This window comes from Ixodes scapularis, unplaced genomic scaffold (genome assembly GCF_016920785.2).
Source record: "Ixodes scapularis isolate PalLabHiFi unplaced genomic scaffold, ASM1692078v2 PGA_scaffold2__306_contigs__length_199485367, whole genome shotgun sequence".
In the NCBI taxonomy this organism is placed as follows: Eukaryota; Metazoa; Arthropoda; class Arachnida; order Ixodida; family Ixodidae; genus Ixodes; species Ixodes scapularis.
The window spans coordinates 141148489-141176040 of NW_024609857.1; positions in this window are offsets into that span (position 1 = coordinate 141148489).

Genomic DNA, 27552 nt, shown 5'->3' on the forward strand with positions numbered 1-27552 from the left:
GGTTATCCTCGGAGACGCTGACTTGCCCAGGGCGCTGTCTCTTCTACAAATGGTCGTCTTGGAGTAGGGCTTGCCGAACGGGTCTTTGGAGGGGTATGATGAAGAGACATAAGGTGCTACCCCGCACCTCCACCAAAATGTCACGAATGGCAATGAATGAGGCGGTGATAACTAAAGAAACTAAACGTTTAATGGGGCGAACTTGTGGCCAAAATAAAAGGAAACAGAAGATAACAGCAGAGCGTCGCGGGCGTCGAAGTCGGCGCTAGGGTGCCTCAATGTCCTTCTGTTTAGGGTGATGCCACCCTTTGTAGTACCCGGTGCCGACAGCACGCGCCTACGGCTAAAATACAAAGAAATCGACGAAAACAAAATGTCGCCATAGCACAGTCAGCGCCAGAAACGCGTGCAGAGACACGCTCTTTCACGCGCTTCTGAACAAAAAATAAAAATAAAAGTGTGGGACAAAATGGCGAGATGTCTCCACCCAAAGCAAAGCGCACATGAAGGCACCCTAGTCGGCGCAAGAGCAGAGTCGAACGCTGGGCGAGACTGACTCGACAAGGTCGCGGGCGGCCTTTTATTTAGAGTGAGTCACTATCACGAAGATTCGGCGAAGAAGGCTCGAGCGTCGCGCGCTCGGGGCGAGAATGAACACGCCCTTTCGAGAAAAACAAAAGCCGGAATAAATCATAGAATAAACGAGAACATTCCAGAAGTTCGTGACCCTGCGCGTGGCAATATGAGAGCAAATTCTTGCCAAGATCAAGGTTGGGCGCGTTCGCAGATGACCGAGTTAGCATGCTATTTACTTGTGGCGCCATCTCCCGATAGGCGTAGCGACCAGACTACATGGAGCGTCGTCTGCTCGCTGTGCCTATCGGGAGATGGCGCCACAAGTAAATAGCGTCGCTAACTCGGCTGTCTGCGAACGTCCCCAATTTTGACTTCGGCAAGTTTTCTGCTCTGATATTTTACAGGAAGACAACTATTCCTTGACATCTGACACGGTAAAACTGACCTGCTCAGTGCACATTTGGTGAGAGTTTGAGCTTTCTTTGTGCAGGCGCAGATTTTTCCGGCTCGTTTTACAGCGGAAAGTCGCTTGGGAGGCCTATATATTTCGTTCCGTTGCAAGAAGGACTTTAAACTGTTTGATCTCAGAATTACTAAAGCCTTGGTATAAAACGCATATTAAATCAGCTATGCTGGTTTAGTGGCTCTAGATGGTCTAATCCCAAGATGTCGTGTACTTGCCTGCACATATATTTTTTTTCAATTCATTATTCAATCAGTTTTATTTTATCACATATCCCACGTACATAAGTCTATGCAGTTTCAGGAAATGGCCACAACAGACCATTCAATTTCGACAACTCCAATAATCTATAACAAACTTTCCTCGAAATAAACAAATTATTTAGTTCTCAAGACATCTCGTTGATTTGCCTTACTCTCATTTATAAAATGTAAGTGTCCTGATCTATAGAATTGCAGATGTTCCTCAAGACAGAATAACGTTTAATTAAGCGCTAAATAAAATTTTTACACATGACAGACCATTTCCCACGTCTAGAATCATATCCTATATTTTTAGTTGTGACCACATTGCTTTACTAAAATATCCTCGCTTCACTGGCAAAATTCGTGCCTTTTTGTGACAGTCGAATGCCGATAGAATCTACCACGAACATAAAATTAAGTATTTTGGATGCCGGTTTTGCTGTGGCGCCCTCGGGCGTCAAGTCATGAGTATACGGTAACATGAATATACGGTAATTGTTGACGGTGTAAATTTCTGGAATATTTCATGGGAGCGCGATCTGAAGTGATCTGTTATAACATGGTGTGTGTTTTTAATTGAAACAAATTTATTCGAGAAAGATGTGAAAGGTACTTTAACGTGGACACCGGTGAGTTATACGGTCGGAGGGCATAATTAGAGTTTCGTGTTTTGGGATAAATGCGATAAAATTCGAAAAACACCTAGCCGGTTAAATTATTTTCAATTCAAATGTATCAGAAGCAAAAACGACAAGCTCAAAATATCAATGTTACAATGGGAAACACACACACAAACACACACGCACACGCACGCACACACACGCACACACACGCACACACGCGCACACACGCACACACACACGCACACGCACACACACACGCACACACACACACGGGGTTCGCTCTTTATCTCGTCCAGTTTTGCTTGTTTTTCAACGTGTCATTGTAATTTTGGGTCACGAAAAAAGTCCCTGTTCTGAGGAGGCGGTTTTGTATAGCAGTGACAGCTAATATCATAGGAGGGATGGGGGCAGCTCAAGGTTCTGTCTCACCACTCCACTCCTCGCAGCCGCAGGGTTGAAAGGGGTGGGAAGAAAACCAGCTTTCCAAAGACAGCGTCGAGGATTGCAGTGATATCAAAGTATCGAAGCTAAAATAGCACTTGTTTGCACGTTTCGTTGCCGGAAAGTTTGTAATACTAGCAATGGCAAGGGCTCGAATGCCCAATCGAGCCGAATTAATATTGTTTGATACTGATGAAGTTAGGGCAGGTTTATGTCTAACCAAGGTGGGAAAGAAATAAGGTTAAAAAATTGAATTAATAAATCTTATTTGGTTTAGATCAGAATAATATGATTAAAGGACTCTAGTTCGAAAATAGTGATTCCTTATGAATACATGTACAGTGGTAATCACACTTGTCTATAACGCGCGAGCGTGCGGCTTTCTTCGGGGAGCGCTAGACTGGTGGCATTCGCGGAAACTAAGCTAGTCACGTGGTGCAACATGAAACGGCCCGCTCGAGGGGTGTCCTGCCCACTCTATCAGCTAGCGGCTGAAGGGGAAGACCGCTCGCACGCTTTTTACAAACATCATTGCTCGAACAATAAACATGAAGGCGTATCAACGATGTCGTCATCAAAAAAACAAAAATATATCATAAAGCACTTTACTTTTATCGCTTATCAAGCTGATAGAGTGGGCAGGACACCCCTCAAGCGGGCCGTTCCATGTTGCGCCACGTGACTAGCTTAGTTTCCGCGAATTCCACCAGTCTAGCGCTCCCCGGAAAAAGCCGCACGCTCGCGCGTTATAGACAAGTGTGATTAGCACTGTACTTCTAAACATGGCAAACTAAATGATTAATTCGTCCGATCATTGACAACAATGCCGACAAACGAATTACTGTAAATTTAGGGTACCGTTTAATTAACAACTTTTGTTCATGTAGGCCCACCTAACTAGAATGGAAACAGGTTGATTTCTTTAGTTGTTTTTGTTTCACCTTCTCATTTGCTTGCAATTGGACGCTATGTCAGTGACGAACGAAATGTAAGCTAAAAAAGAATCTCGAAGCTCCGATTTCCTCATAACTGATTTCTGCGGCGTGTTCATTGTTCTTAATTGACGATTCTTTGATTTTAGTACACACAAAAGCATATAGATTGCATCAAATGATTAACAAACTGTAAATAAAAACTATTTTCGGGATTTATTTAACGGGATAGATACGATTTCAAGCATCAGAGTAAAGGCTCTGTTATACTCCGACGTTGGGCGCAACCGAACGCAGCGTAGCGCAGGACGTTCATTGGCAGGCGAGCAGGAGCTCAATATCTGCGCCCAAGCAGAATCGGTATCCGCTGCGCTACGCCGCGTTTGCTACGCTCGACGGGGGAGTCCGATTTAAATCACGGTTTAAATCATGATTCAGACCAAGATTTAAATTATCTCGATTTTTATTCTCCACCTGTCTCTAAATATTTTTTTTTTTTTTTTTACATTGAATCTTGAAAACTTTTATTCACACCAAATTTAATATCCTAGTTTTTGAGAATCGAGAATCTCTCATAAATGAACTCCGATAAAATAACAATTTTCGGAGAAAAAAAAATAAACTCCGAAAAACACCTTCCGAATTTTACGAGAAATAGACTCTGCAACACGGAAGCCTAGACATAATATAGGAGCCTAAGCGTCACGACAAGTAGAATAATTTACTAACATTTGTTGATTGACTTTTGAATTTGTAAAACTAAACGCATGGTTCCAATTGGAAACTTGGAAGCGTCAAAATGTCACTAGATAGACTTATTGCTATAATACCCAAGCCTCAAGGAGAATGCCGAAATTGGTGTTCCACGCACCGCACGTGCTGGCGTCAGCAGCAGTAACTGTTCTAAAGCAAATACCTAAAACAAATGGCAATTTCGCGCGCTTTCTTCAACGCTTTTTTTTTTTTTGTCATTCACTTCAATTCTTTTATACGGGGAAGGCGTGCGAGGGGTGCGCGTGGAACACCAATTCCTGCATTCTCCTTGATGCTTGGGTAATATAGCAATAGGTCTATTCGTAAAATTTGGAGAGACTTGAAGCACGTGGGGAGTGGCGGGAGTGCGAAGATAACTCTGTACCGCATCATGGGTCAAAAATGAAACAAACAATTTAAGAATATATAAGATGATGCAGCAGAGATGTGTGCTGCAACTTAGGTTTTGCTGAAACTGCATGCGGGTCCAGATAAGGCACATACCTCCGCTTCGTATGCTCAGAGCCTTTTATACTGGCAGAGTTTGGCACTCTTTTAAAAATGCCGACAGTGCCAGCAACAACAGCTGGAAGTCAGGTAACCAGGAGGTGGCACTTTGCCTCCGCCATATTGAGTTCAATTTAGAACCAAATTTGGATTAGGCACGCCAGGTGTGCGGTGACCCACCATTCTAATAAAAATGTTTCTCGTTAATGTGTTTTTGCCGCTGCACACGTCGTCAGTAGCTCAAACTTACTGATCTGTTACGATCTCCTAAAATTATATAAGCGTAAGCGTATTCCTCTTGTGACGGGCCGGTCTTTTATCGGTGGACATCCATGTCAAGCCTAAAATCCAGTCTTAGCGTTCGCCATAATTCCTTGCACGCGCACACACACACTTCTTTGAATCGTCGCGCTTCATCCGTCTCGGTTCACACGCACCGTTACACAATCCTCCCTACCGAAAACGTTGCCGTCCCGGAACTTAATTTATCACAGGTGTTTACTCAGAGTACCGCGCAGGTCGTTGCACAGAGTCCCGCCGGTGGTAGTTCATATTTTCACGAATGACAATTGATGAGGCGACGAATGACTGCGGCAACAAAACGTTAAATGGGGCGAACTTGCGCCCAAAACGAAATCGGAAAAAGCTGGCGTCGCTGGCGCCGGTAACAGCAGGATCGAGCGCTGGGGCGAGACTGGCTGCGGCACGCCACGCGGAGCCCCATATGTACACGCGTGGGCTTCTGGAACAATCGTCATAGAAGGTTCGGTGCGTAGAACATTCGGATCTCGAATGAACAACAATGTTCTTGAATTACCCAGAATGCGACATCTTCAGAAATATCAAAAAGGCGCGTCCGCTCCCAGGCATCGAACCTCGAGCCCTTTGCGTAGAAGCCAAGGACGATAACCATTCGGCCACGGGTGCGCGTAGTCGGAGACGCGCGTGGCAATATCACGACACAGTTGCGTGAGCTCCACAGAGAAGCCGGACGGTTCCGTTTGTGTAACGTGGTCTGGGGGCACAGGGGCGGCGACTGCAGGCTGAGCTTCGTCTGGTAGGTCGCTGTCCATCGCAGGTGTTGTATTGATCCGGCTACCACTGCCATTGGCTTCCTCTAGGTTGACGAGTGGAATGTCATTGTTGAAGTCACCTACTTGCGGCAGGCTCTCAAGTGTGTCGATCGGTGGCGGATGTTCAGCTGCGTCGACCGGTGACAGAGTTTCGACTGCAGCGACATATTCATCGTCCACATGCTGATCGTTGTCATGCTCATCGTCCACATACTCAGCGTCGACATAAGCGTACTCGTCGTGTGTGTCAATTATGTCTGGGTAGTCTGGGAGTGCTGGAGGAGGAGTAGCCGAGTCGTTATTTGTAATGTAATGAACCGTAGGTGTTACGTTTTGGAAGGGTTTATTCAACTGCGACATAAGAAGTTACAGACAGCAAACATGGGTTCGGTCGGCCGGCTTAGCGTCAGAACAATAGAAGGGGGAAGACGTTTCGCACGAGGCACAAAGTGGCCACACCATATCATCTCCTCCCCTTTTAGATCAGAGAACAATTAACTTTTTATCCTGTTCGTGACAATACACTGGCAGACTTTTAACAAGAAACAAACTAACACATGTTTCAAAAAGTCCCTTTAGGAGCCAACAGACTAAAAACGACTTAATCATGGGCTAAACAGTTTCTTTTCGGTTTTCTGACTCGACGCGGATAATGGTGCGATATGTTCAAGGCACTTGTTACACTGGCACCGGTTGCACTGAAACGGTCTTCAGGTGGGCCGTCAGAAACTGATGTTGCGGGCTGCGACACAGTCATCCACCAGTCTTCGGGTTCCCCAACAGTGTCATCTTTAGTTATGAGAAGCTGGTCTTGGTGTCGGTTCCAAGTGACATCTCCCGTTGGGGTCTTCACACACACCTGGTAGGAGACTGGACTTCTTGGTGGTCTTGCCTGTACTCCGTCACCCTTGATGACGTGACCCAAATACTGCTACTGAGGCTGAAAAAAGGCACACTTGTCTTTTCGGACTTGCACTCCACGATCCTGCAGGCGCTGTAGCACACCCTCCAGGCTACACAGGTGCTCTGCGTCGTCTCTTCTCGTGATCAGGATATCATCCAAATGGCACACGACTCCTGGGAGATCCTGCAGCATGCTATCCATCACCTTCTGGAAAATCGACGGTGCTGGCATGATTCCAAAAGGCAGGCGCTGCACCTCGTACAACCGTCGGTGCATGTTTATGATGAGCAGTCGCTTTGGCTCTGCTTCCATGCACAGCTGCTGGTATGCACGGCTCAGGTCCACTTTAGAGAACTTCTGTCCTCCTGCAAGTTCTACCAACAGTTCATCAATCTTTGGCAATGGGTAATCTACTGACTCCAGAAGAGGGTTTATAGTCACTTTGTAGTCACCGCAGAGTCTCACAGACCTATCCCGTTTCACTACGGGGACCACTGGTGTAGCGAAGACACTTGTCGGCACTGGTGAGATTATACCCATCCTTTGCATGGCCATGAGCTCATCTTCCACCTTTGGCTTGAGAGCATACGAAACTGGCCTTGCCTTCAGAAACCGCGGAGCAGTATCTTCCTTCAACGTAAGTTTCACTTCCTCCCCAGTTGTCTTGCCCAACTTTCCAGAGAAAAGTGTGCCGAACTTGCGTAGGAATGTCTGTAACTGCTCTAAAGCTGTATATTCTACCTTTTTTGTTCCTCGTAACACCTGGAGCTTGAACTGCAACCAGTCCAAACGGATATGTTGCAACCAGTCGCGCCCGATCATAGGCGGACCTGGCTCACTCAGGACACACAGTGGTAACATCTGCTCTTGGTTGTTGTGTTCAACCTTGACTGTGATGACAGCCACAGGGTGAATCACCTCACCTGCGTACGTCCGCAAGGTTAGCGGCGTAGTTTCAAGCTTCACTGCAGGAAAAAGTTTTTTCCGCTGTCTGTCTGCTATAACGGACAGAGCAGCGCCGGTGTCAAGTTCCATTGCTAATATATGATCTCCGATAGTCACCTTGCACAAAATCGGCGCCAGCGAACTGGCAGCTTTGATGTTGCAGATTTCCATTTCTTTACAGTCGACTTCCGAGGCACGAAGACTGCGGAGCCTTCGATGAGCAGGCTTGTTGACCCTTTGGTCACGGTCTTGTTCCTCCTTGACTCGCATACTCGTTGAATGTGTCCAGTCTTCTGGCACTTTAAACACTTCGCTTCTTTGTGAAGGCAGTCGTTAGCTTTGTGTTTGTTCGAGCCACAGCGATAGCACTGCGTTCCGCCTTCCGCCGACTTGTCGGTTTCCAACATCTTTATTTCTGTTTTGACTTGCACGGTGGAGTGACCCTCGCCTGCATTTCTTGTCGCTTGTTCCAACGACAACGTCTTTTCTACCGCTCTTTTAAAAGACAGCGATTCATCTTCTGCAAAAAGGCACTTTTGAATGTCCACTCGCACCAAGCCACACACAAAACGGTTCCTCAGCGTCTCCTCGAGATGCGTTCCGAACTTGCACGTTTGGGCCAGACGCTTGACTTCCGCCGCGAATTCGGCAATGGTCTCCCCCTCTCGTTTCACCCTCTTGTGAAATTTCGCCCCTTCCGCAATGACCGAAGGTTTCTGCGATAAATGTCCGTTCAACGCTTGCTTCAGTTCGGCCAGCGTCTTCATCGTGGGAGGCGTTGGAGACACTAGGCTTTTAAGAAGTGCGTATGTTTTTGTTCCTATAAGGCTTAGAAAAGCGTGAACTTCTTTCTCGGGGGGACTGTTGTTCACCACAAAGAACGCTGTCAGCCTCTCGTCTTAGGTTTCCCAATCCGACACGAACTCGTCAAACGCTTCGACTTGCCCGATCAGTCCGGACGCCATGCTGCTGCCACTTCCCTCCGTCATCCTCGTGGAAGGCGGTCCTACTGGTGCTTCGGTGTCGTTTCCGTCAAGTCCAGGGCAGGAGCCACATCTTCGTCGCCATTATGTTACGTTTTGGAAGGGTTTATTCAACTGCGACATAAGAAGTTACAGATAGCAAACATGGGTTCGGTCGGCCGGCTTGGCGTCTGAACAATAGAAGGGGGAAGACGTTTCGCACGAGGCACAAAGCTGCCAGACCATATCAGTAGGCAGCAGGGTTGGTGTTTTCGCCTCAGGCTCTTCAAATAATTATGGTGCAGCTGGACCTGTCTTTTTTTCCTTTTTTTTTCCTGTTTGTTGTTGGATCCGGCGGACATGGTTAGGCAACCTCTTGGTGACGACATAGCTAGAGACCCAACCATTACAAGTGCAATTTCGAGAACAGTCCTAGTGGTACCGCAGGGGAATGTAGGAGAACTCTGTCGCCAGATGCGTAGTCCTCAGTGATGTCGTAGTGGCGTCTCTGTGTAGCCTTCGCTTTCTTGTCGTTGACACTTGCATGCTCGCTGGCTTCTCGTCAAGTTGTGAGCAGGCATGATTCGTGATCATCGCAACTAGTCAGATATACGTTACTGTGATCGTGCACGTCCAGCAGCATGTGAGCTGGGATTGTCATGTTTCTGCCAAAAAGGAGGTAATGAGGGCTGTAGCCAGTTGACTCATGCACACTTGAGCGATAGGACCTCATGACAATGGGTAGCTTTGTGTCCCAGTCAGTCTGGCTGTCATTCACGTACGCACTCAGGCTGTTCATCAACGTGCGATTGAAGCGTTCCACTAATCCGTCCGACTGCGGGTGGCACGGGGACGTTCTCGTCTTGCGGATGCCAAAAAGTGAACACATTTCTTAAAACACGTGACTCTCGAGTGTTCTCCCTTGGTCAGAATGTATACAGTTGATGGCATGCCGTAGCGACTGAAAAAGTTCTGGGCGGGGCAGTTGGCTACCTCCTTGCTTTCTTTACTCTTCAGGGGAAACGCCTCAACCTACGGAGTAAAATGATCGGTCACCACTGGGATGCATTTGTGTCCTCTTTCTGTAATCGGAAATGGACCAGTGATGTCAATAGCCACGCACTCAAAATGAAATGTGTCCTCCTCCTTAAACAGTAGTGATCGTTGCCTCGGGTTTGGTGCATTACGGCCGGAGCACTTGAAACATCTCGCGCATTAGTTAGCTACAGTGTGTGCCCTTCAAATCCAGAAAAATCTTTCTCCCGCCTTCTTCAGAGTTCTTTCGCGCCCAAGATGTCCGCCCTTCGGTGAGCCATGAACGGAAATCAGGGCAAGCGGTATCCAAATCTCGAGGATCACGGGAACTGGTGATGACTCTGTAGTCTTGGTCCGCATGAGGCAGCCGTCGATGAATCTCAACTTCTGCCGGTTTCGGAAGAGTGCTCCCGCGGTGTGTCGATTTATTTATTTTTCTGTCCTGCCTGCGAGCAGGGCATCCAGGGTGGGCAAAATCTGCAAGTCACGTCGTTATTTTTCTTGTAGATTCTTCACAGTGAGCGGAGACTGTGCGACTGTGATAAGATCTTGCTGTAGGCCTTCATTCAGCAATGAAGGTCGCCGAGACAATGAATCTGCGTTGCCGTGTTGCTTTCCTGATCGATGGGAGACAGTGAAATTATACTCGCTGAGTTGGTCGATCCAGCGGGCAACTTGGCCTTCTGGTTCTGTAAAGTTGTGTAGCCATTGTAGGGCGCTATGATCCGTCCTGTAGGCGAATCGTCGCCCGATCGGGTACTGCTTGAAATAACGGACAAAGTGGACAAGGGCCAGCGTTTCTTTTCTGGTCACACTGTAGTTCTTTCATTTAAGTTTCGTGGGAGTATGTACGACTGCCGAATGGAATCACCCATTCGTTCCGATCCTGTACTTGTTATAGTACTGCGCCGATCCCGTTGTCCTTTGCGTCCGTGTCCAAGATAAAGGGTAAGTAAAAGCTGGGAAAAGTCGTCTGGAGAATTTGTGAGGCGCTGTTTAAGTTCCTTGAAGGCGCTGTAGCCTTGAGAAGTCCAGACATATTGGGTTTGCTTTTCCAGAAGCTTGTAAATGGAAGCAGCGATGGCTGCAAAGTTCGCGATAAACTTTCGGTAGTAGGAGGCAAGTCTAAAGAACGAGGGAAGATCCTCGATGTTTGTAGGCTGTGGCCACATTGAAACCTTTTCCGTCTACGTTTAGTCAGTTCTATTTCCCATAGCTGAAATTTCGTGGCTGAGGAACAAAACGCTGTTCCTGAAAAAGCGGCATTTCGAAAGCTCTAATTTGAGATTTGCTTATCTCAAAGCTTGCAGAACTTCTCTGAGGTGCAACAGGTGTTCGACTTCCGTTTTGCTGAAAACAGTTATATCATCCAAATAGCACAAGCAGAAGTCGAATTTTCCTATGATTATTTTCATCGTGAGTTCGAATGCTGCAGGAGCGTTCACAGCCCGAATGGAAGGGCGTTAAACTCAAAAAGTATCTGGTGCATCGCAAACGCCGTCTTCTCTCTAGTGTCTGCCCTCCTCCCAACCTGCCAATATTCTGGTGGCAGATCAATGGTACTGAAATAATTCGCAACGTTCAGAGCTTCCACGGTGTCGTCGATCTGAGGCAGTGGACTTGCGCCCTTAAGTGTAACTTCGTTAAGCCGGCAGCAGTCGATGCAGAAACGTGAGCACCCGTCTTTCTTTTTCACTAGAACAACCGGTGCAGCCCATGGGCTGTTGGAAGGACGAATGACTCCCGTGTTCAGCATTTCATATGTTTTTGTGGTCACAATTTTGACTCGGTTCGGTGGTAAGCCGCCTGAAACAAATTTATTTGGGTTTGCTTTACCGGTGACAATAGCGCACGTCAAGACTGACGTTCTACCCAAGTCCCAATCACCTTGAGAAATGACACCTTCAAAGTTTCAAAGTAAAGCAGGATGTCTTCCATCAGTTTTAGCTGGTCGCTCCGAAGTTCCTCTGATGTAGCTAGAGCATTTCACAACAAGGTACTCGTGCATTTCTCTCTATTAATTGTATAACAGACATGGTTACGTGCCGTTTTCGTACAACTCTTGTCAAATGGTGCGGCATAGTACTCACCTTCAGGATGGTCTAAAGCGTGAAGGCTTCCGAGAGTCACGCCCTTGAATAAGGTGACTGGCTCGGAATAGTTGACGACGCATACCGCTCACCTGTCCGACACCGTGAAGACGCTTCAGGGGACTTTTGCGTTTTTCTTCGCAAGAAGGTACATGCGAGGTTCAAGAAGTGGAGTATCAAACACCGCAGAATTCGGTGACAGGCTCCTGAACACGATCGTTGCAGTTCTTGGTGGGAGAACGGTCGCGATGGAAAGCTGAACTCTTTGAGCTTGAGTACACGGGCCCTCTACCCGTTTTCGCTCGAGTGCTCTTTCACTCAAGTCAATTGGTGCTTTATCAAAACGTCGAACCCCAAAACAAACTCATGGAGAATGCCGGGAATAACGATTTCAGTATGGCTCATAGAGATACCTGCAATAACAATGTTCGTCGTGCATGTTCCCCAAACTTCGAAAGCGGCGTCGTTAAGACCTATGACTCTATTTCGATTAGTGAACTCAAGTTCCGCGTTCTGGTGGGAAAATTCGAGCCCCCTGTCGCCTCGCAGAATAGTGGCTGATGAACCGGGTCATTGGAAATCTGCCCACTCTACCGCTCACCGTTACGTGAGGGTTCGGAAGAAGTGCTGAAGAGAACGCCCGGTCATAATGATTGTTTCGCGTCCCCGGTGGCGTATAGTTGCTTCCTCAAGGAACAAATCCGTGGGGCGAAGCCGGGGCCCCTGATTGACCTTTCCTGAGGCACATCAGAAATGCGCGCCCCGCCGGCGGGTTAACGCGCGCCAGTGCTTCGCGCCTATACACAGATGCCGCCTGCGAGAAAGTGATGCCGCCTCGAGAGATTTGGGCTTTCTGGCTCTCTGCTTGGCTGGCTTACGGCCCTATCGGAAGCCGACGCCATTATCTTCACGTTGTGTCTCTACACGCGGATTATTGTCACGCGGCCCGACGCTTTTACCGCTCATTCACACTGGAAGCGGATCTGCGTTCGCAAAGCGGTTGCGAACACGGTTGTATAAAGATCCAGTAAAATCGCATGCGCACTCGATGACATCGAGTGCGCGTACAATTGTACTGTATCTTTATACAACCGCGTTCGCAACTGCTTTGCGAACGCGGATCCGCTTCCAGTGTGACTAAGCGGTTAGCGCTCCACCACGCGGTCTTGGGGTTTGTATTCGCCGCGAAAACTAGCCTGTTCTTTTCCGCCAAATATCTATCGTCAGCCGCATTCATCGTTGCGCCTTGTAATGTGCCGCCGCAGACTGTCGTTGCGAAGGGGCGTGAACGACGGGGGTAAGGGGGATAGGGTGGGTTAACACAACTGCTCTCTATTGTAGTAGGCTGGATCGCGGATCGGGAGCCCGTCGGTGGCACCATCAGCGGCCGTTGCTTGACAGCAGGCAATGCCCGCAAGTCTACGAGAGAAACTCACAAATGTATGAATATTGAAGCTTCTATACGCGGTGCTCGGAGACGGGTATTTAGGATGTGCTGCGGTCACTATACCGGGTGTTAGAGATCGTATCGGTACTTGTCAAGCGTTCTAACGTCGATTAAAAAAAATCAAATGTGCCGGAGTACCCCCGACTGTGCCGGCGTCGCTTGTTTCAATTCCTAAATAAATGACACGTTCTACAAATGAACGACACGCTCTGAGTTTTACTTCGTCACAGAAGCCCTCACTGCCGTTAACAACAAAAGCTTGCAGCAGAAGTACTCTGCAAGCGCTGGCCACGATGCGAATTCACCCCAGTAAATGCCTTCTAACTTATCGTCTGCTAAACTCTGATGACTTCGAGATCACGAGCGACTCCACGTAGACTCTCGGCAACTCTTGTCTTATTGAACCGCAGCACAGTTTACACCCAACAAATTTGCAACCGTAGACCCTCAACCCCAATACCTTTATTTAAAAAAAGATTGGTATTCTAAGCTTTTAGATACTTCTGCTCATAATAATAACTGGCATTCCCGCAAAACACAATAAAAGTTTCATCGTCGAGAACAACCTACCAAGGTAAGAAATTGCAGCTTTCCCCATTTCAGAGTCCCATGCACTAGCTGGGGTAAAGCGATGACTGCCGGTGGTGCCGCTCGACCTCAGCAAAACTAGCCTCATTCTGCGATCCAGCCTACTGCAATTGGCGACGGGATGATGATGATGATTGGTGTTTAATGGCGCAAGAGCGACTTTGGCTATATTGCGCGAGACAAAATTACTTTAGACGGCTATACTAGGAAAGAGATATTAAAGTTTTCATGGTAAAAGTTATAGCTGATGTATATATCCGGTCTTTTTAAGATAGTCAAAAACACGGTTAAGTGGCACTATAGGATGATCACCAAGCAAAAACATAGGAGGAAATGGAAGGTGACCTCTAAAAAGTTCAGGAAAACTTTGTCGACGATGTTGGTGATGAAATCTACTATGCCATAGAATGTGCAAAACTGTCAGTACTTCTCCACAATGAGCACAGAGCTTTTCGTCTTCGCCACAAAGAAGATGTAGATGAGTCGGACGTGAATGGCCAATCCTAAAGCGACATAAGAGAACCTCTAGTCGACGTTCCTTTTGGAACGAGCTCTCCCACAGGGCCAAGATGGGTTTCATGACATGAAGTTTATTGTTACACTCCGCATCCCACTCCGACTGCCATGCCTTGAAAAGTGATGTCATCAAACGTGGCCTAAGGTCCTGATAGGGTAACCCAAGAGTTGTTGCCGAGTCCTTTGCACTTGCAGCCAGTTGATCTGCTTGCTCATTCCCTGGAATTCCTACATGACTGGGCACCCAGCAGAATCTTATGGTGTGTCCAAGTTGGAGAGCTCGGTTTATTTTAGACCGTATATGTAGTACAAGGGGGTTCTTTGAGGAGAGTTTCGAAGAAAGAGCCTGTATCACGCTTTGTGAATCGACAAAGAGGATAGCCTTTAATATGTTGTTACCCATGATATGTTCAATGGCTAGAGAGACATCATAAAGCTCTGCATAGAAAATGCTTGCCATATTATCCATTCGGAAAGCTTTCTCAAAGGCACCAGAATATACGGCACAACCAACAAAAGATGAAGATTTCGACCCATAAGTATAGAATTCAGTATAATCTCTATATGTCTCCTGCAACGACTAAACTCCTACTGCAGGGCTTGAGGGGAAATAGCCCGTTTATCATACTTTGTGAGCGACCAGTCGCAAAAAATCGGCAATTCGTCTCACGGAGAAACTTTTTCTTTGTGCTTTAGTATGACATCATCATTTAGTGGAAACTGGAGCGAGGTACAAAGGCTTTGAATGCGGAAGTTTATAGGACGCACGATACGTGACTTGTTTTCAAAAAGTTGAGAGAATCGACAGGTACGGATGGTAGTGTAGGATGGATGTTGCGGGTCAGAATAGACCCTGCAAGCATAAGAAGGGCTAAGGTACTGTCTACGCTTCTCGAAAGACATCTGAAAGGTTTCTGCATATAAACTCAACACAGGTGATGTGCGAAAAGCACCTGTAGCCAGTCGGAGCCCCAGGTGATGAACCGGATCCAGCATCTTTAGTGCAGATGGACGCGCAGATCAGATCCATACACAATTGCACCATAGTCGAGGCGAGACCGAACTAAGGAATTGTAGAGTCGCAGCAGGCAGCGCCTGTCGGACCCCCCCCCCCCCCCCCCCCCCCCCCCCGCCCGCGTATTGTGAGACCCCCCACGGCAAAGCCCCGCGAGAGAGAAAAGAAGGAGGGAGAGGAGGAAAGGGAGGAGGGAAGAATACCGCGATTGGCTGGCGCAGTCACGTGGTACGCGCGCGCTACGGGCTGTTCTAAGCTGCGTGCAGCCCCCCTCCCCCCCGCTACCGCCGACGCGAGCAGACGCCCTGCCGTTTTGTTTTGGAGTACTCCACGCCCCAGTCGAAAAAGTGCATTGGTGCAGTCCTAGATATTGGAAGGTATCGTTACTGTGAAACTGGATAACATACGCGCACAGGTCTCAATGCTGACTGGGCAGCTACGCTACGGCCGTTTTATGCTTTCTGCCGTAACGTTCGCGTACTCCAGGGCGGAAGGGTGTGTTTAGGCCTAAGGACCCGTGACCGCTGCCAGCGTTCCGAAGTCATTTACGGCCTGGAAATAAACCCAGCTCGTTTGGCTTTCGCTAAAACGTCCAGTGTAGCTAATGTTTTATTTCATTCGAACGACGCGCCGCTGCGGTGTTGTGTAGTCTGCCCTACAGCGATGCCCAACTCGCCGCTTGGCTGCATTATTCACGGGTGTAACATCATTCGCCCGTTGCTGGCCTCAACAGGAATCGCGCCAGGTACGTATGAGACGCCAACGGAGCACAAGCGGTGATCTGGACCGCGAGTGCACGTCTGAATCGTGCTTTGCATATACTGTCACGCCTCTGCAAGAATCAATCGCGCTCCCCGCAGCTAGTCGAAATGGAGAAGTGCATTGTCAAGCCTGTAACCCTGCGGCGAAATTGATCTATACCCGATGTCAGCTTTTTTGTGCTCCACTGGAAACGGTACTAAAGCGTGAACGCAGCTGCATCGACCAGTGCTTTTTTTTTTTTGCGCGCGATCACTCGAGGGGCTGAAGCATGTCCGCGGGCAGCGTGCACGCACTCGTACACCCACAGTGGAGTGACGCGAAGTGACGTAGCGATTGTTACAAATTTAGCGAAGGAAGCGGGCAGTGAGAAAATATTCCACAAGCCGACTGGCCATCTACTGTCATCGTCCTCACCTGCAGCGACGACTGGGCACGTGTGTGAACGAATTGGTTGATGTCAAGGGTCGTCCTCGCTGTGCTTACCAATTAGCCTCTGCAATGTGATATGCCCACATGCCCACTGTTATGCGTACGCATGCTGCAGACAGCAGGTGTCAGATTTGTCCTAGCTATGCTTACCTCAGAATATCTGCAAAGGATTGTATTCACACATGTCCGCAAGCCTCGGATAGTTTTGCCCGAGTGACTTGGAGCCTGTGCTCGACACAGGGGGGCTATGTTGCACGTTTTGGACTCCCAGAAGACTAGGGAGAAGGAAGTGACGTAGGTGTGAATGAACGTGTCTTGGCAACTTCTGCAGATACTGTCATCAGCGACTACACCAATCAACATCCAGCGAGCATCGTTGACGTCACTTCCTTCTCCCTAGTCTCCTGGGAGTCCAAAACGTGCAACATAGCCCCCCGGTGCGAGGGCTGGCTTTGCCTGCCTGAGCTCCATCTTTCTTTGCGACTACAAAAAGCTGGCCAAACTGGCACCTGGCATTGGTGAATAGGTAGTCTAGACATAAAGGGAAACCGAGGTCAGCCAGCGTGAACTTTGCTTCAGCAACAGGGTTTCAAAATGCAGCCGCAAAAAGATGCACTACATGTTGGGCACATTGCCATTGACGTTTCTGTTTCCAGCAGCTACAAAAATAAGCACTCTCATCTCAGTTTGTCCTCTTTTCCAAACTTGGTGATGTTAACCACTTGCGAGGTTCCATCAACCCAAATTTCCACTACAGAATACTGACACTTCTGGCTGCATGACCTCCACTGGGCCATGTGCAGTCAAATCATGGAATGCCTAATTTTTCTGAAACCAGTAGGGAAAATATACGAGGCAAAACATTCTCAGATGATCAGCATGGTCGACTATATATGCAGCAGACCCGACAACAAAACTCCCTGCACACAACTTTAGAAATCCATCCATTTATTTCAGGCACATTGCACTTGCGAGCAGGCAAGCACGAAAGCAAGTTTACATCACGAGCACTGGCAGTGCAACACAAGGCGCGCAAATACGCCCAACAAAAAATATGAAGCATAACGAAGAACTGTGGTCTAGTACTGTAGAAAGTTGTTAAAGATTGGTACACAACCTGTCTGCAAGGGAAGCTTGAGAAGTAGTGAGCCTATTTTTGATGGGACTGTCACATGCAAATGGCCCTTTATTATTTCTCTGCAAAGTCTCCTTTGAGTGTTATGCACTTCTAGTGGAGCCCACCCACTGAGAAAAAAGTAATTTCTCTTGGTCCTCGCACCACTCACGTGCAGCGTCTATGATGGCTTCCTTGCTGGAGCGGCTGTCTTTAAAGATCTTGTTTGAGCGCAGGGAATAGATGAAAGTCCGATGGTGCCAGATCCAGTGAGTAGGGTGCCAAGGCATAAGAGTTCTAAGTCACATTCATGGAACTGCGGGGCAGGTAGTGAGACAAGCTGGAATGTCTTGGAGGAAAGTCACATCGCCCAAGTTTTCTGTGATGTTTCTCGACAATGGTGGCTCACAATTTTACAACATGCCAAGCTCGATGGATTGCTGTTAAAATGATGTGGGAAAAGTAAAACTACACACTGGCATGGTTCTTTTCTAATGTGCTTGCTTATTTTTAAGCAGGCTCACTACTTGTCAAACATTGCACATATGAATCCAATGAGAGGGGTAATCATTTTTAAGTAGCCATCAAAAAAGTGAACACTATTAGTGGTCCCAGTAAACAGGAATGAAGAGGAAGGAGTAGTAAACCGTAGTTTGTAGACAGCGGTCAGAGCCCCATTCCTTCCTGTGTGTGTTTGTGTATTTTGCACAAGCCAATGCATATAACAGACACGTACCAACTAGTTTAACCCATCCCCATACCTATTAGTGTAAAATAACATTGAAAGTTTAAACCATGTGTACTTGGGGTCAAGAATGATGATCGTGGTCGCTGTACTAGTGCTTAGAGCGTCTGCCCATTCCAAGTGCCCAACCCCATATTTTATAACATTTGAAAGAAAGAAAAAAAAATGTGCACAGTACACATATATACATGTTAATATGATGACCTAACAAGCACCCATCCCCCAATGGTTTGTGACTATCTCAAAATTTTGAGTGGGCACTTGCTCGGTAGGTAGTCTGCCACATGAAATCGAATACTTCTAGCCTCTGAATTTGGGACGAAGACCATCTGTATGCTATATAGAAGCTGCCCACCAGGAAAAAGATAGCCAGGGCTGGTCAGATATACTCGAAAACCTATTCTGGAGCACAAATACTGCAATACATGTACTGTGAGGATAAAATACAAAAACAGATACAATTGTCTTCACAAGTGCAGCAAGAAAGCATTCTACAGGGTGATACAAGGAGACGCCAGGCTCTTTAAATCGACCGGAAAATTCGCTTTCTTAACCTATCGCTCTACGACTTTGTGCAGCGTTGCCCACGGATGGTGCATTTTTTTTGTAAAATTTGCAAAGAGCGATTTTACCTGAGGAAAAAGTAAAGAAAGAAAAAGGCTTAGCTCCTATGGAAACGCAGCGACGCCACTGGTCTGCAAACAACAGAGAGCCGTTTCGCATGGAGGTAGGAAGCTTGTGGAGGAGACACGACGCCCCCAACGATAAGCAAAAACCAAGAGACGCTTGTGGACGAAAAGGAGAGCTGGCTCAACAGCTGTCCAATAGCATCTCTTGGTTTTTGGTTATCATTGGGGGCGTGTCCCTCCACGCTTCTGGCTTCACCCCTGGTAACCTCATGTCGCCTCCAGAAGCTTCCTACTTCCATAGACAAGAAAGGACGCCTTTAGAGGCTGTTGTAAAATAAAAAGAAGAGAACTTGGAGATGCCCGAGCAGGAAAGAGAGAGTGGCAAACGACTTTGAGGACGAGCCGAGACTGAGGCACCGGCCCCTTTCTAGGAAACCGCGAAGAGGGACGGGGAGCCGCAAGGAGAGCGCGCCCCACTGTGGGGTCATAAATGACGAGCCCCCCTCTTGGACCTTGCTTTGTGCGGGCCACTTCTCCCTTCTTGTTTGACCGACGGTCGAAGGTGAACGTGCCTTCGCTCGCTTTACTTGAATCAGTTTTCACTAGAAATAAACCATGTTCTGTTACACTAAAAAACAATGAGTCCTTTCCCTAATTCCACACTGTTAAAAAGTTGGTGCCGAAACCCGGGAATGAAGGAAATTAGGACGTGACTTCAACGCAGAACATCCAACGACAGAAAAGGGAAAAAGACGAACGAGAAGAAGGCAGGAGCCATCTTGGATTCGCCAACGGCTGAGGCAACGAGCTCCGGACCATGGAACAACTCAAGGGGAAACGAACTGCCCTGCAAACACAGGTGACCAAACTCCTTTCTGAAATTGATTCATACATTAAAAGCAATGAGAAAAACGAAAAGAACCTCAGCATCTTTTCCGCAAGGCTTGGTGCCCTCCAAACCCAACTGAACGAGGTGGACGCCGCCATCGAGCCACTGGTGCCGGAAGAAGCCGAGCAAAACTTTGTGCAAACAATTGAATACGATGATCAGGTCCTCACCTATATTGCAACACTTCAGGAAGAGTTGAAGGAAGTCCGAGCAAGGGCACCACAAAATTCGGATTCATCGGCGATGCACAACAACGGAAACGCGACAACGACTGCCTGTCGAGTGAAGCACCTGAAGCTCGAGCTGCACAAGTATGACGGCAAAAGCTTCTCCTGGCAAGAGTTCTGGGAGCAGTTCGAGCAAGTAATACCTTCGACAAGTTCGGATACCACAGGGCTGCGGTGACCGGCGAGGCGTCAAGTGCTATCAGGGGTTTGCCTCTCACATCACGGTGCTACGAGGACGCGGTGCTTCTGCTGAAGAAACGCTTCAGAAATGAGGACATCCTCGTTCAGACACACATGCAGAAGCTCCTAGATCTACAGCCAGTGCGAAACGCCGACGACGTCCGGGGTCTCCGTTGACTCTACGACACCATCATCTCCCATCTCCAAAGGCTGGAGGCACTCGGACAGAAGCATCAGACCTTTGGTGCTCCTCTGTTTCCAATGGTTTACCGTGCACTGACAAAAGAAATCTTGCTGAATTTTAACAGAACGATCGTGAACGAGCAGGCATCAGACGTGTCGACGCTGGACGCTTCAGCTGGTGGGATGTCCACGAGATTTGAGGACTCTTGGGAACGGCCGATGGAGACAAGCACCATTGAACGAGGTATCGTGCCACTAATCTCACGACTGCTTGCCTTTTTGAGAGTCGAAGTCCAGAACCGCGGGAACCTAGCTACACAACAAGCTATAGGCACGAGGCAACAGCCACGTGGATTAAGGGCAGAGAAGAAAAACGAGAAGAAGGGAAGTCCTGAAGAACGCTATCAATCCTCCGCAGCATTACTGCATAAATGAACGAAACTTGATAGCTGTTTCTTCTGCAAAGAAAAAACCGTGCAACAGCTGCCTGCCCTGCTGAACCCAAAGAGCCCGTGCCACTCTGTCCGTCTTTCTTTTTAACGAGCAGACGACTGACGACGCAGCCAAGCATAGGGAGGAAAGATGTCTAAGGTGTTCACACCAACCTTCGCAGGTTTTGGACCCACCGACAGATGACAACGGAAGCCTTCTGGCGCCGATGGAGCCAAGAGTACATGGCGGAACTGAGGAATGTGCAAAGCCAGAAACAACGCCAAGAAAAACTGCTGGAAGGGGGTGATCTGGTTCTTCTTCGCAACGGCCTGCGACCCCGACAGCAGTGGGGACTCGCTAGGATCCAGCAGGTGTTTCCGGGAGGAGACGGCAAAGTATGATCATGCCTGCTCAAGATGCCCAGAGGGTCAACGCTCAAAAAACCTATAGTACAGTTATTGCACCCTCTTGAGATCGCATAACGGGACAAAAAAAAAAAAAATGACGCTGTCATTTTGGGGGGAACGTGTTGTAAAATAAAAAGAAGAGAACTTGGAGATGCCCGAGCAGGGAAGAAAGGGCGGCAAACGACTAGGACGACCCGAGATTGACGCACCGGCCCCTTTTCAGGAAACTGCGAAGAGGGACGGGGAGCCGCAGGGAGAGCGCGCCCCACCGCGGGGTCATAAATGACGAGCCCCCCTCTTTACCCACGCTTGGGGGCCACTTCTCCCTTCTTGTTCAAACGACGGTCGAAGGTGGACGTGCCTTCGCTTGCTTTACTGAAATCAGTTTTCACTCGAAATAAACCATGTTCTGTTACACTAAAAAACAATGAGTCCTTTCCCTAATTCCACAGGGGCGTTCCCACCGACCGCGAGCTCTACTTTTGGCTTCACTTGGGATTTTCTTGTTTGGCCGCCTTGAGTTGGTATGTCGCCTCCTATTTCTTGCTATTTTCATAGTTGTTACCATTACTGATATCGATGAGTATGCATTATTTAACCAGATTCTAGAGCAGATTCTGTTCCCGCAAGTGTGGGAAGCATTGTTTCATAATTTATGATAACGCACCAGTAAAGCATATCATACAACACCAAAGCAAGTCTAAATATGTTGTTCAACTTGTATTTCTACGTGATTGCGCAGCAAGGTCTTACATGCTACAGCCAGCACGCCCCGCCATTTATAAAAAGCAGACGCCCCTCAGTAGAACTTCTCAATTAAAGAAAACAGATTATACAATCCGAGTTCTAGCACAATTTGCAGTTCAGCCTTTACAACTAATAAGCTCACATGCATTTTTATTTTTGCAAATTTAAACATGCGCGCTACAAGCAGCGAACACACTCGTGCCTACCGACACGAGGGCGTGAAAATTGCAAGGTTTTGCATTACAGCAGCTGAATTCCGTTATTCGTTCTACCTGTGATGATGATGGACTTTGAGATTTTTTACGTGCGAGGTGGACAGATATGAGACACCGAGAACTGCATTGACAACATCGACGTGCTTCGCGTCACTCTCACTAGTGACCGAGATACTTACCAGTGGCTGGAAAGCTACCTCCAAGCTACGAATATGTCATGGATCATGGACTGGGAACTTCCTAACCCAACAAGGTAATGGAAAAACTTTGCCTACTTTCCCTGCTCATATGTCACAGACCATACTTTGTGTTAATATCGTATGAATGTTAATGGGTTACACGGCCACCATTAGGAACTTCTAATTGGTTCCTTTGACACATGCTGGTCGTGATGAGGCCCCTCCAGGCTCGTCTGCGGTTGCTGCACCCCCTCAAAACGGCCCTCGGATCGTATGAAAGCGTGGCATAGTCGACTCATGGGATGATATTCTCTGTACATGCTAAAACTTGCACAATGTTTTTGTTCTGCAGCACCTTGGCAACTGTCAATTATCTATCCACATATCTGTTACAGTCTCTCTAACAGGCAGTAGTTGAAAAAGAGGATGGAACTTTGCAAGGAGAGGAAAGTAGTGACACATGAGGAACAAAGAAAGGTTGAATATTAGCTGGTCCTGAACGGGTTGTTAGTAAAAGATACACCATGATACTTTCTTTCAAAGGATGCTGCTGACGTACTGCAGCAGATTCAATAAGAACAGTGGCGGTACCATTGCCTGGAGCAGGTGCTGTTAGAAATGAAGCGCACAAGGAGCTGCAGGCGATTCCTTTGCACCTGGTTTGGAAGCGGCCTACAGCAGTGCCAGGAAGCACGGGCGATGCATCAAGGTGCAGCCCACAAAGATTGCCAGGTGTCGACCGGACATCACTAGAGGCGCAGGTCCAGTGTCCGCCGGCAGCCCTTCCAAAGGCTCCGGCACCAAGAGGAGCAAGCAGGTACATGCCCTGCACTTCCGCATCAAGAGTGGGTGCCTCACGTCAAGTACCACGGAACCGGACACTAAACAGGAGATTGGCAAGAACACTGTTGTCACCTCCGACCATAGCTGCCTCAACTTCTCACAGACACTTTTTTTTTTTTTCTCTTTCCCTACCGTGAAATATTAAGAATCTGCCCATGCAACAATAACCCCCCACCCCCACTTTTTGCAACATTTGCAAAATAGGCTAAGGATATTTTTGTACAAAGTTAAAGGGGCCCTGCAAGGACTTTTTTACTGGTTTTTAATTTGCACCAAACCTGAGCACACTGAATGTAGTAACTTAGTTAAACTTTATTTTTATCAAAATGCACTTTATTTTAATAGTTATAGGAAAATTAAAATGACAAAAACAAGCAAACAATAACGTTCCTCATGATGTCCTTGGCTGCTTGAGTGGCCGTGAACTAGAGGAGGGGTAGTGAGCTCGGCGAGCGCTCACGGCTGCCGCACTCCGTGTCGACAGCGCGAGGGCGCCACTAAAGCACGTTCTGAATAGGTTGTACGCAGCAGGCAGCCAGAGCGGCTCTCATTGCATTTGCTGCATGATTAAACACTAATTCGGCATGACACTTCATTGGCTACAAATGACAGCAACATGGGGTAAGGATCAGTTCAGAATGGGAGCCACTTCGCACTGCAATACCGCCAAACAGCCAAACCGCAAGACAGAGCTTCTCGCCGAAGGCCTTCGAAACGCTCGGAGCCGGTCGGATCCTCCTGTCCATACGACCGCAACGCCGCCTCGTACATCCGGGACCTTTCCGTGTCGGTGCCACTGCTTGGTGGCGGGTATGTCAACAGGTCATTTCTTGTTTCCGTACTTTATAAACTGCATTCGTTTCTTTTCTGACCTAAAATACTGAACAAAAACTATTTTTATAAATAATTAAAACGGTTCGCGCCACTTACATTTTGTATTTCGACTAAAAAGAAGCTTTTAGCGGCTCTGACCAGTAGTAAGCCCAGGACCAAAGACGTCACATTTTGCGCGCTTTCGGTACTGTGGGTCGCTCCCGTCGGCGAAGGAGGTTTCCGCGTCGTCCGGTTAAAATATGGCGCACTGATATTTAGTTACACTCCCCGTGCCCGCTGGCTTGCCCGAACTCCAAGAGACTTAGAAACCGCAAAAAAGGTAGACGCTTAAATATGATTGCAGGGCCCCTTTAAGTACAAAATAAGCGATTTGATAACAGTATCCAACATGAGGAAGGTAACACAGAGAAGGGGACAGACAACAACAATGACTTCTAACTTGCAACAACATTTATTGGCCTGAAGTTACCATATATAGGAGAAGGAACAAGAGGTGAGGGTGAAACATTACTTTTTTTTCTCTTATCACTGTGGCAGCTTTCACTTTCCCCTTTTCCCTCCTTCACCTATATATGTGAACTTCGGGTCAGTAAATGCATTTGCCAATAGACAATATGCGAAATGCATAGTGCCATCTAGTGAGGCGCCGAAGAGCATGCTCTGTCTCACTAGTTGGTTTCGGTGCTGGCAAAGGCCAGGGTGCAAAAGCGTAGTTCTGAAAAATCCTTTACTCGCACAAACATTCGCGCAGAGAAAGCGCTTTCGAAAACCAGAAGCCCAAGCCCGTGCCCGCGCCTTTGCCGGCACTCAAAGCCAAATTTCAAGCTGAAGTGTATGTCCGCCATGTTGGTTGCGGCGAGAAACCAGCGACCGGTGTGGCAATAAGCATGTACATGCGCAAGAAAGGCGTCAAACAATACTAACCCTTAGCTCGCAGGTGCGAATGAGGAGCGATGAGAATGAGCAGTAGGCCTCAATTGCTACCGACAACGCTATGAAAGTGACAAACAGCAGAGAAATCTCGACGCAACAAAGATGGCAGCGCACAGAGTGTTGCCAGGCGTTCAAACAATTTCGCATATTGTCTATTGGAAGTCATTGTTGTCCATCCCCTTCTTTAAGTAACCTTCCATATGTTGGACACATATTTTTTGCATATTGATGACCTATGAAGCACCCATCCCTAAATTCTGAGGAAATGTCTAGAAATTTTGAGTGGGCGCTTGCTCAGGATTTTACGGTACACAGGTTTATGTTGGCAAGTCATGCCTATATGTGGTTTTGTTTGCTGTAGTTTCTTATCAGTGTTTTACGGTAGTGTCATAGCTGGTATTGGAAGACACTTCACTCTCTGCTTCTCTACAAGCCCCTGCCTCAAGTTACGCAGCAAAGTCATAGCGCTATCTGCTTTCCTTCGCAAGGGTTTGTGTGGGGTGACAGAAGAGGTTGTCGCTCTTACCATCCAAAATGGTATGCCCCCTCCCCCCACCTCAGCCAATGTCATGAAACAGACAATGCACAGGGGCATCTCTATGAAATCATTTTTGCACCAGCGACTTTAAGCCTGTGCATAACAGTTGTGGCAGAGGCATCTAATGAATTCTTCACCTATTGTAAGAGTTTGTGGTTTGTTAAAGGGGCCCGGCAATCATATTTAAGCATCTACCTTTTTTGTGGTTTCCACATCTTGGCAACTGTTTCAATCACTTATGAAAGTAGCTTTTGTTCAGTATTTTAGATCAGAAAAGAAACAAATGCAGTTTATAAAGTACGGAAACAAGAAATGACCCGTCGACATACCCGCCACCAAGCAGTGGAAAAGGCTGCGCATACTAGAAAAGTGTAGTGGGATGAGGCACGAACGAGCAGTGAGTTACAAAGGTCCCGGATGTACGCAGCGGCGCTGTGGTTGTATACCGGCTCGAGGATACAACCGGTTCCGAGCGTTCTGAAGGCCTTCAAAGCAGGTTTCGCTTGCGGTTTGGCCGTTGCGCGGTATGGCAGCGCGAAGTGGCTCTTGTTCTGAACTGATCTTTACCGTATGTTTGCTGTCGTTTGTGGCCAATGAAATGTCATGCCGAATTAGTGTTTAATTGCGCAGCACACGTATTGCGAGCCACCCTGGCTGCCCGCTTCATATCCAGAACATGCTTTAGTGGCGTCCTCTTGAGCCGTCAAAACGGAGTGCGGCAGCCGTGAGCGCTCGCTGAGCTCGCTACCCCTTCTCTAGTTCACGGCCACTCAAGCGACCAAGGACGTCATGAAGGAGGTTATTTTTTGCTTGTTTTTGTAATTTTAATTTGCCTATAACTTCTAAAATAAAGCGAAATTCGAGTTACTACGTTCAATGCGCTCAGGTTCGGTGCCAATTAAAAACCAGTAAAAAAAGTCCTTGCAGGGCCCCTTTAAGAGTGCAACTATCTTTCGTCTGGACTGGTAGGAAGTTAGCGTAAGCACACACATGCTGTGATTTCGGGTCTTAACATGGAAGGTGTTATAGGGCTTGCTTCCAAGTCTAGGGCATGATAAAAACAATAAACACGGCTGGTAAATTTAGCGGGCGGGTGGAGGTGTAAATAGTCAGTGTACATCAGTTTTGTTGGATATGATCAGAGTAATATGTTGTTCAAAATGTAACCAGCTTTTGTGTGGGCTAGCGAGGGCGTAACATTAATGAAGTGTGATTTTTTAGCAAAGAGTCCTACCATCCTCCTGCTGATGGGAGGCCAAAGAGTAAGCATATTCGGTTGTGCGATTTTTGTATTTGTTGCTAAAGGTGCAACAATCGTCTCTGCTAGGTCAGCTTGTTCAATGGGCTTTCAACACGTTGGCTGGATTCGCTCTTGTACAGGCGGCATCAAAATGAGCTGGCTTGTCGCCACACCGGCCGGAGTGGCGAAAATCTCACATGTGGTGCCACTGTCGCGATAGCACTGAGAGCGAGGCTGGAACGGACCACCGAGATTTCATGCATGGGCGAGGCTCCAAGGTTGGGAGAACTCGTTGCAGGGCCAGCTGTTGGTTTTGATGCATCATCACGCCTGTCATGTTTTCTTTGTTTACAATCAGTTGTTGTTGGCTAAATGCACAGCTTATCATTACCATTAACCTCCCCCTTGCATAAAATCACAGCAGCCTGTTCCAGTCTTGCTCTACACGGCTTATCCCGTCAGGGGTAAGCCGAATCTGGTCGTCGCTCCACCTCATTTTGATGTTGACTGTACCTGCGATGTTTCTGTGGTTACGGTACACAGCTTGCATGTGACGTCATTCTCAGCCATGCCAATATTTTATGCGCCGCGAGCGTTCGGTTCGTCGTGTTAGCTTCACACCACATAAGTTGTAGTTTGAAGAAACCACTAACTGGAACAATCTGTCAGTACCCAGCAATGGCGACACTTGCGAGCTATGTGGGAGCTGCAGGTGCACAGCAGGTGCTCAAGTGCTGTCAGGTTGTTCATTACACCACACGTTTAACGCTTAAAACTGCAGAGGTGCTCAGTATACTCAGTGTACTATCAACTCTTGCCTCTCCCAGTTTGAAGCCCTTAATGTCAACAAAATTATGTCACACTCTTCTTTACTGACTCATTTGTTCAACTGTTCAGATGTCTTCTCTCTC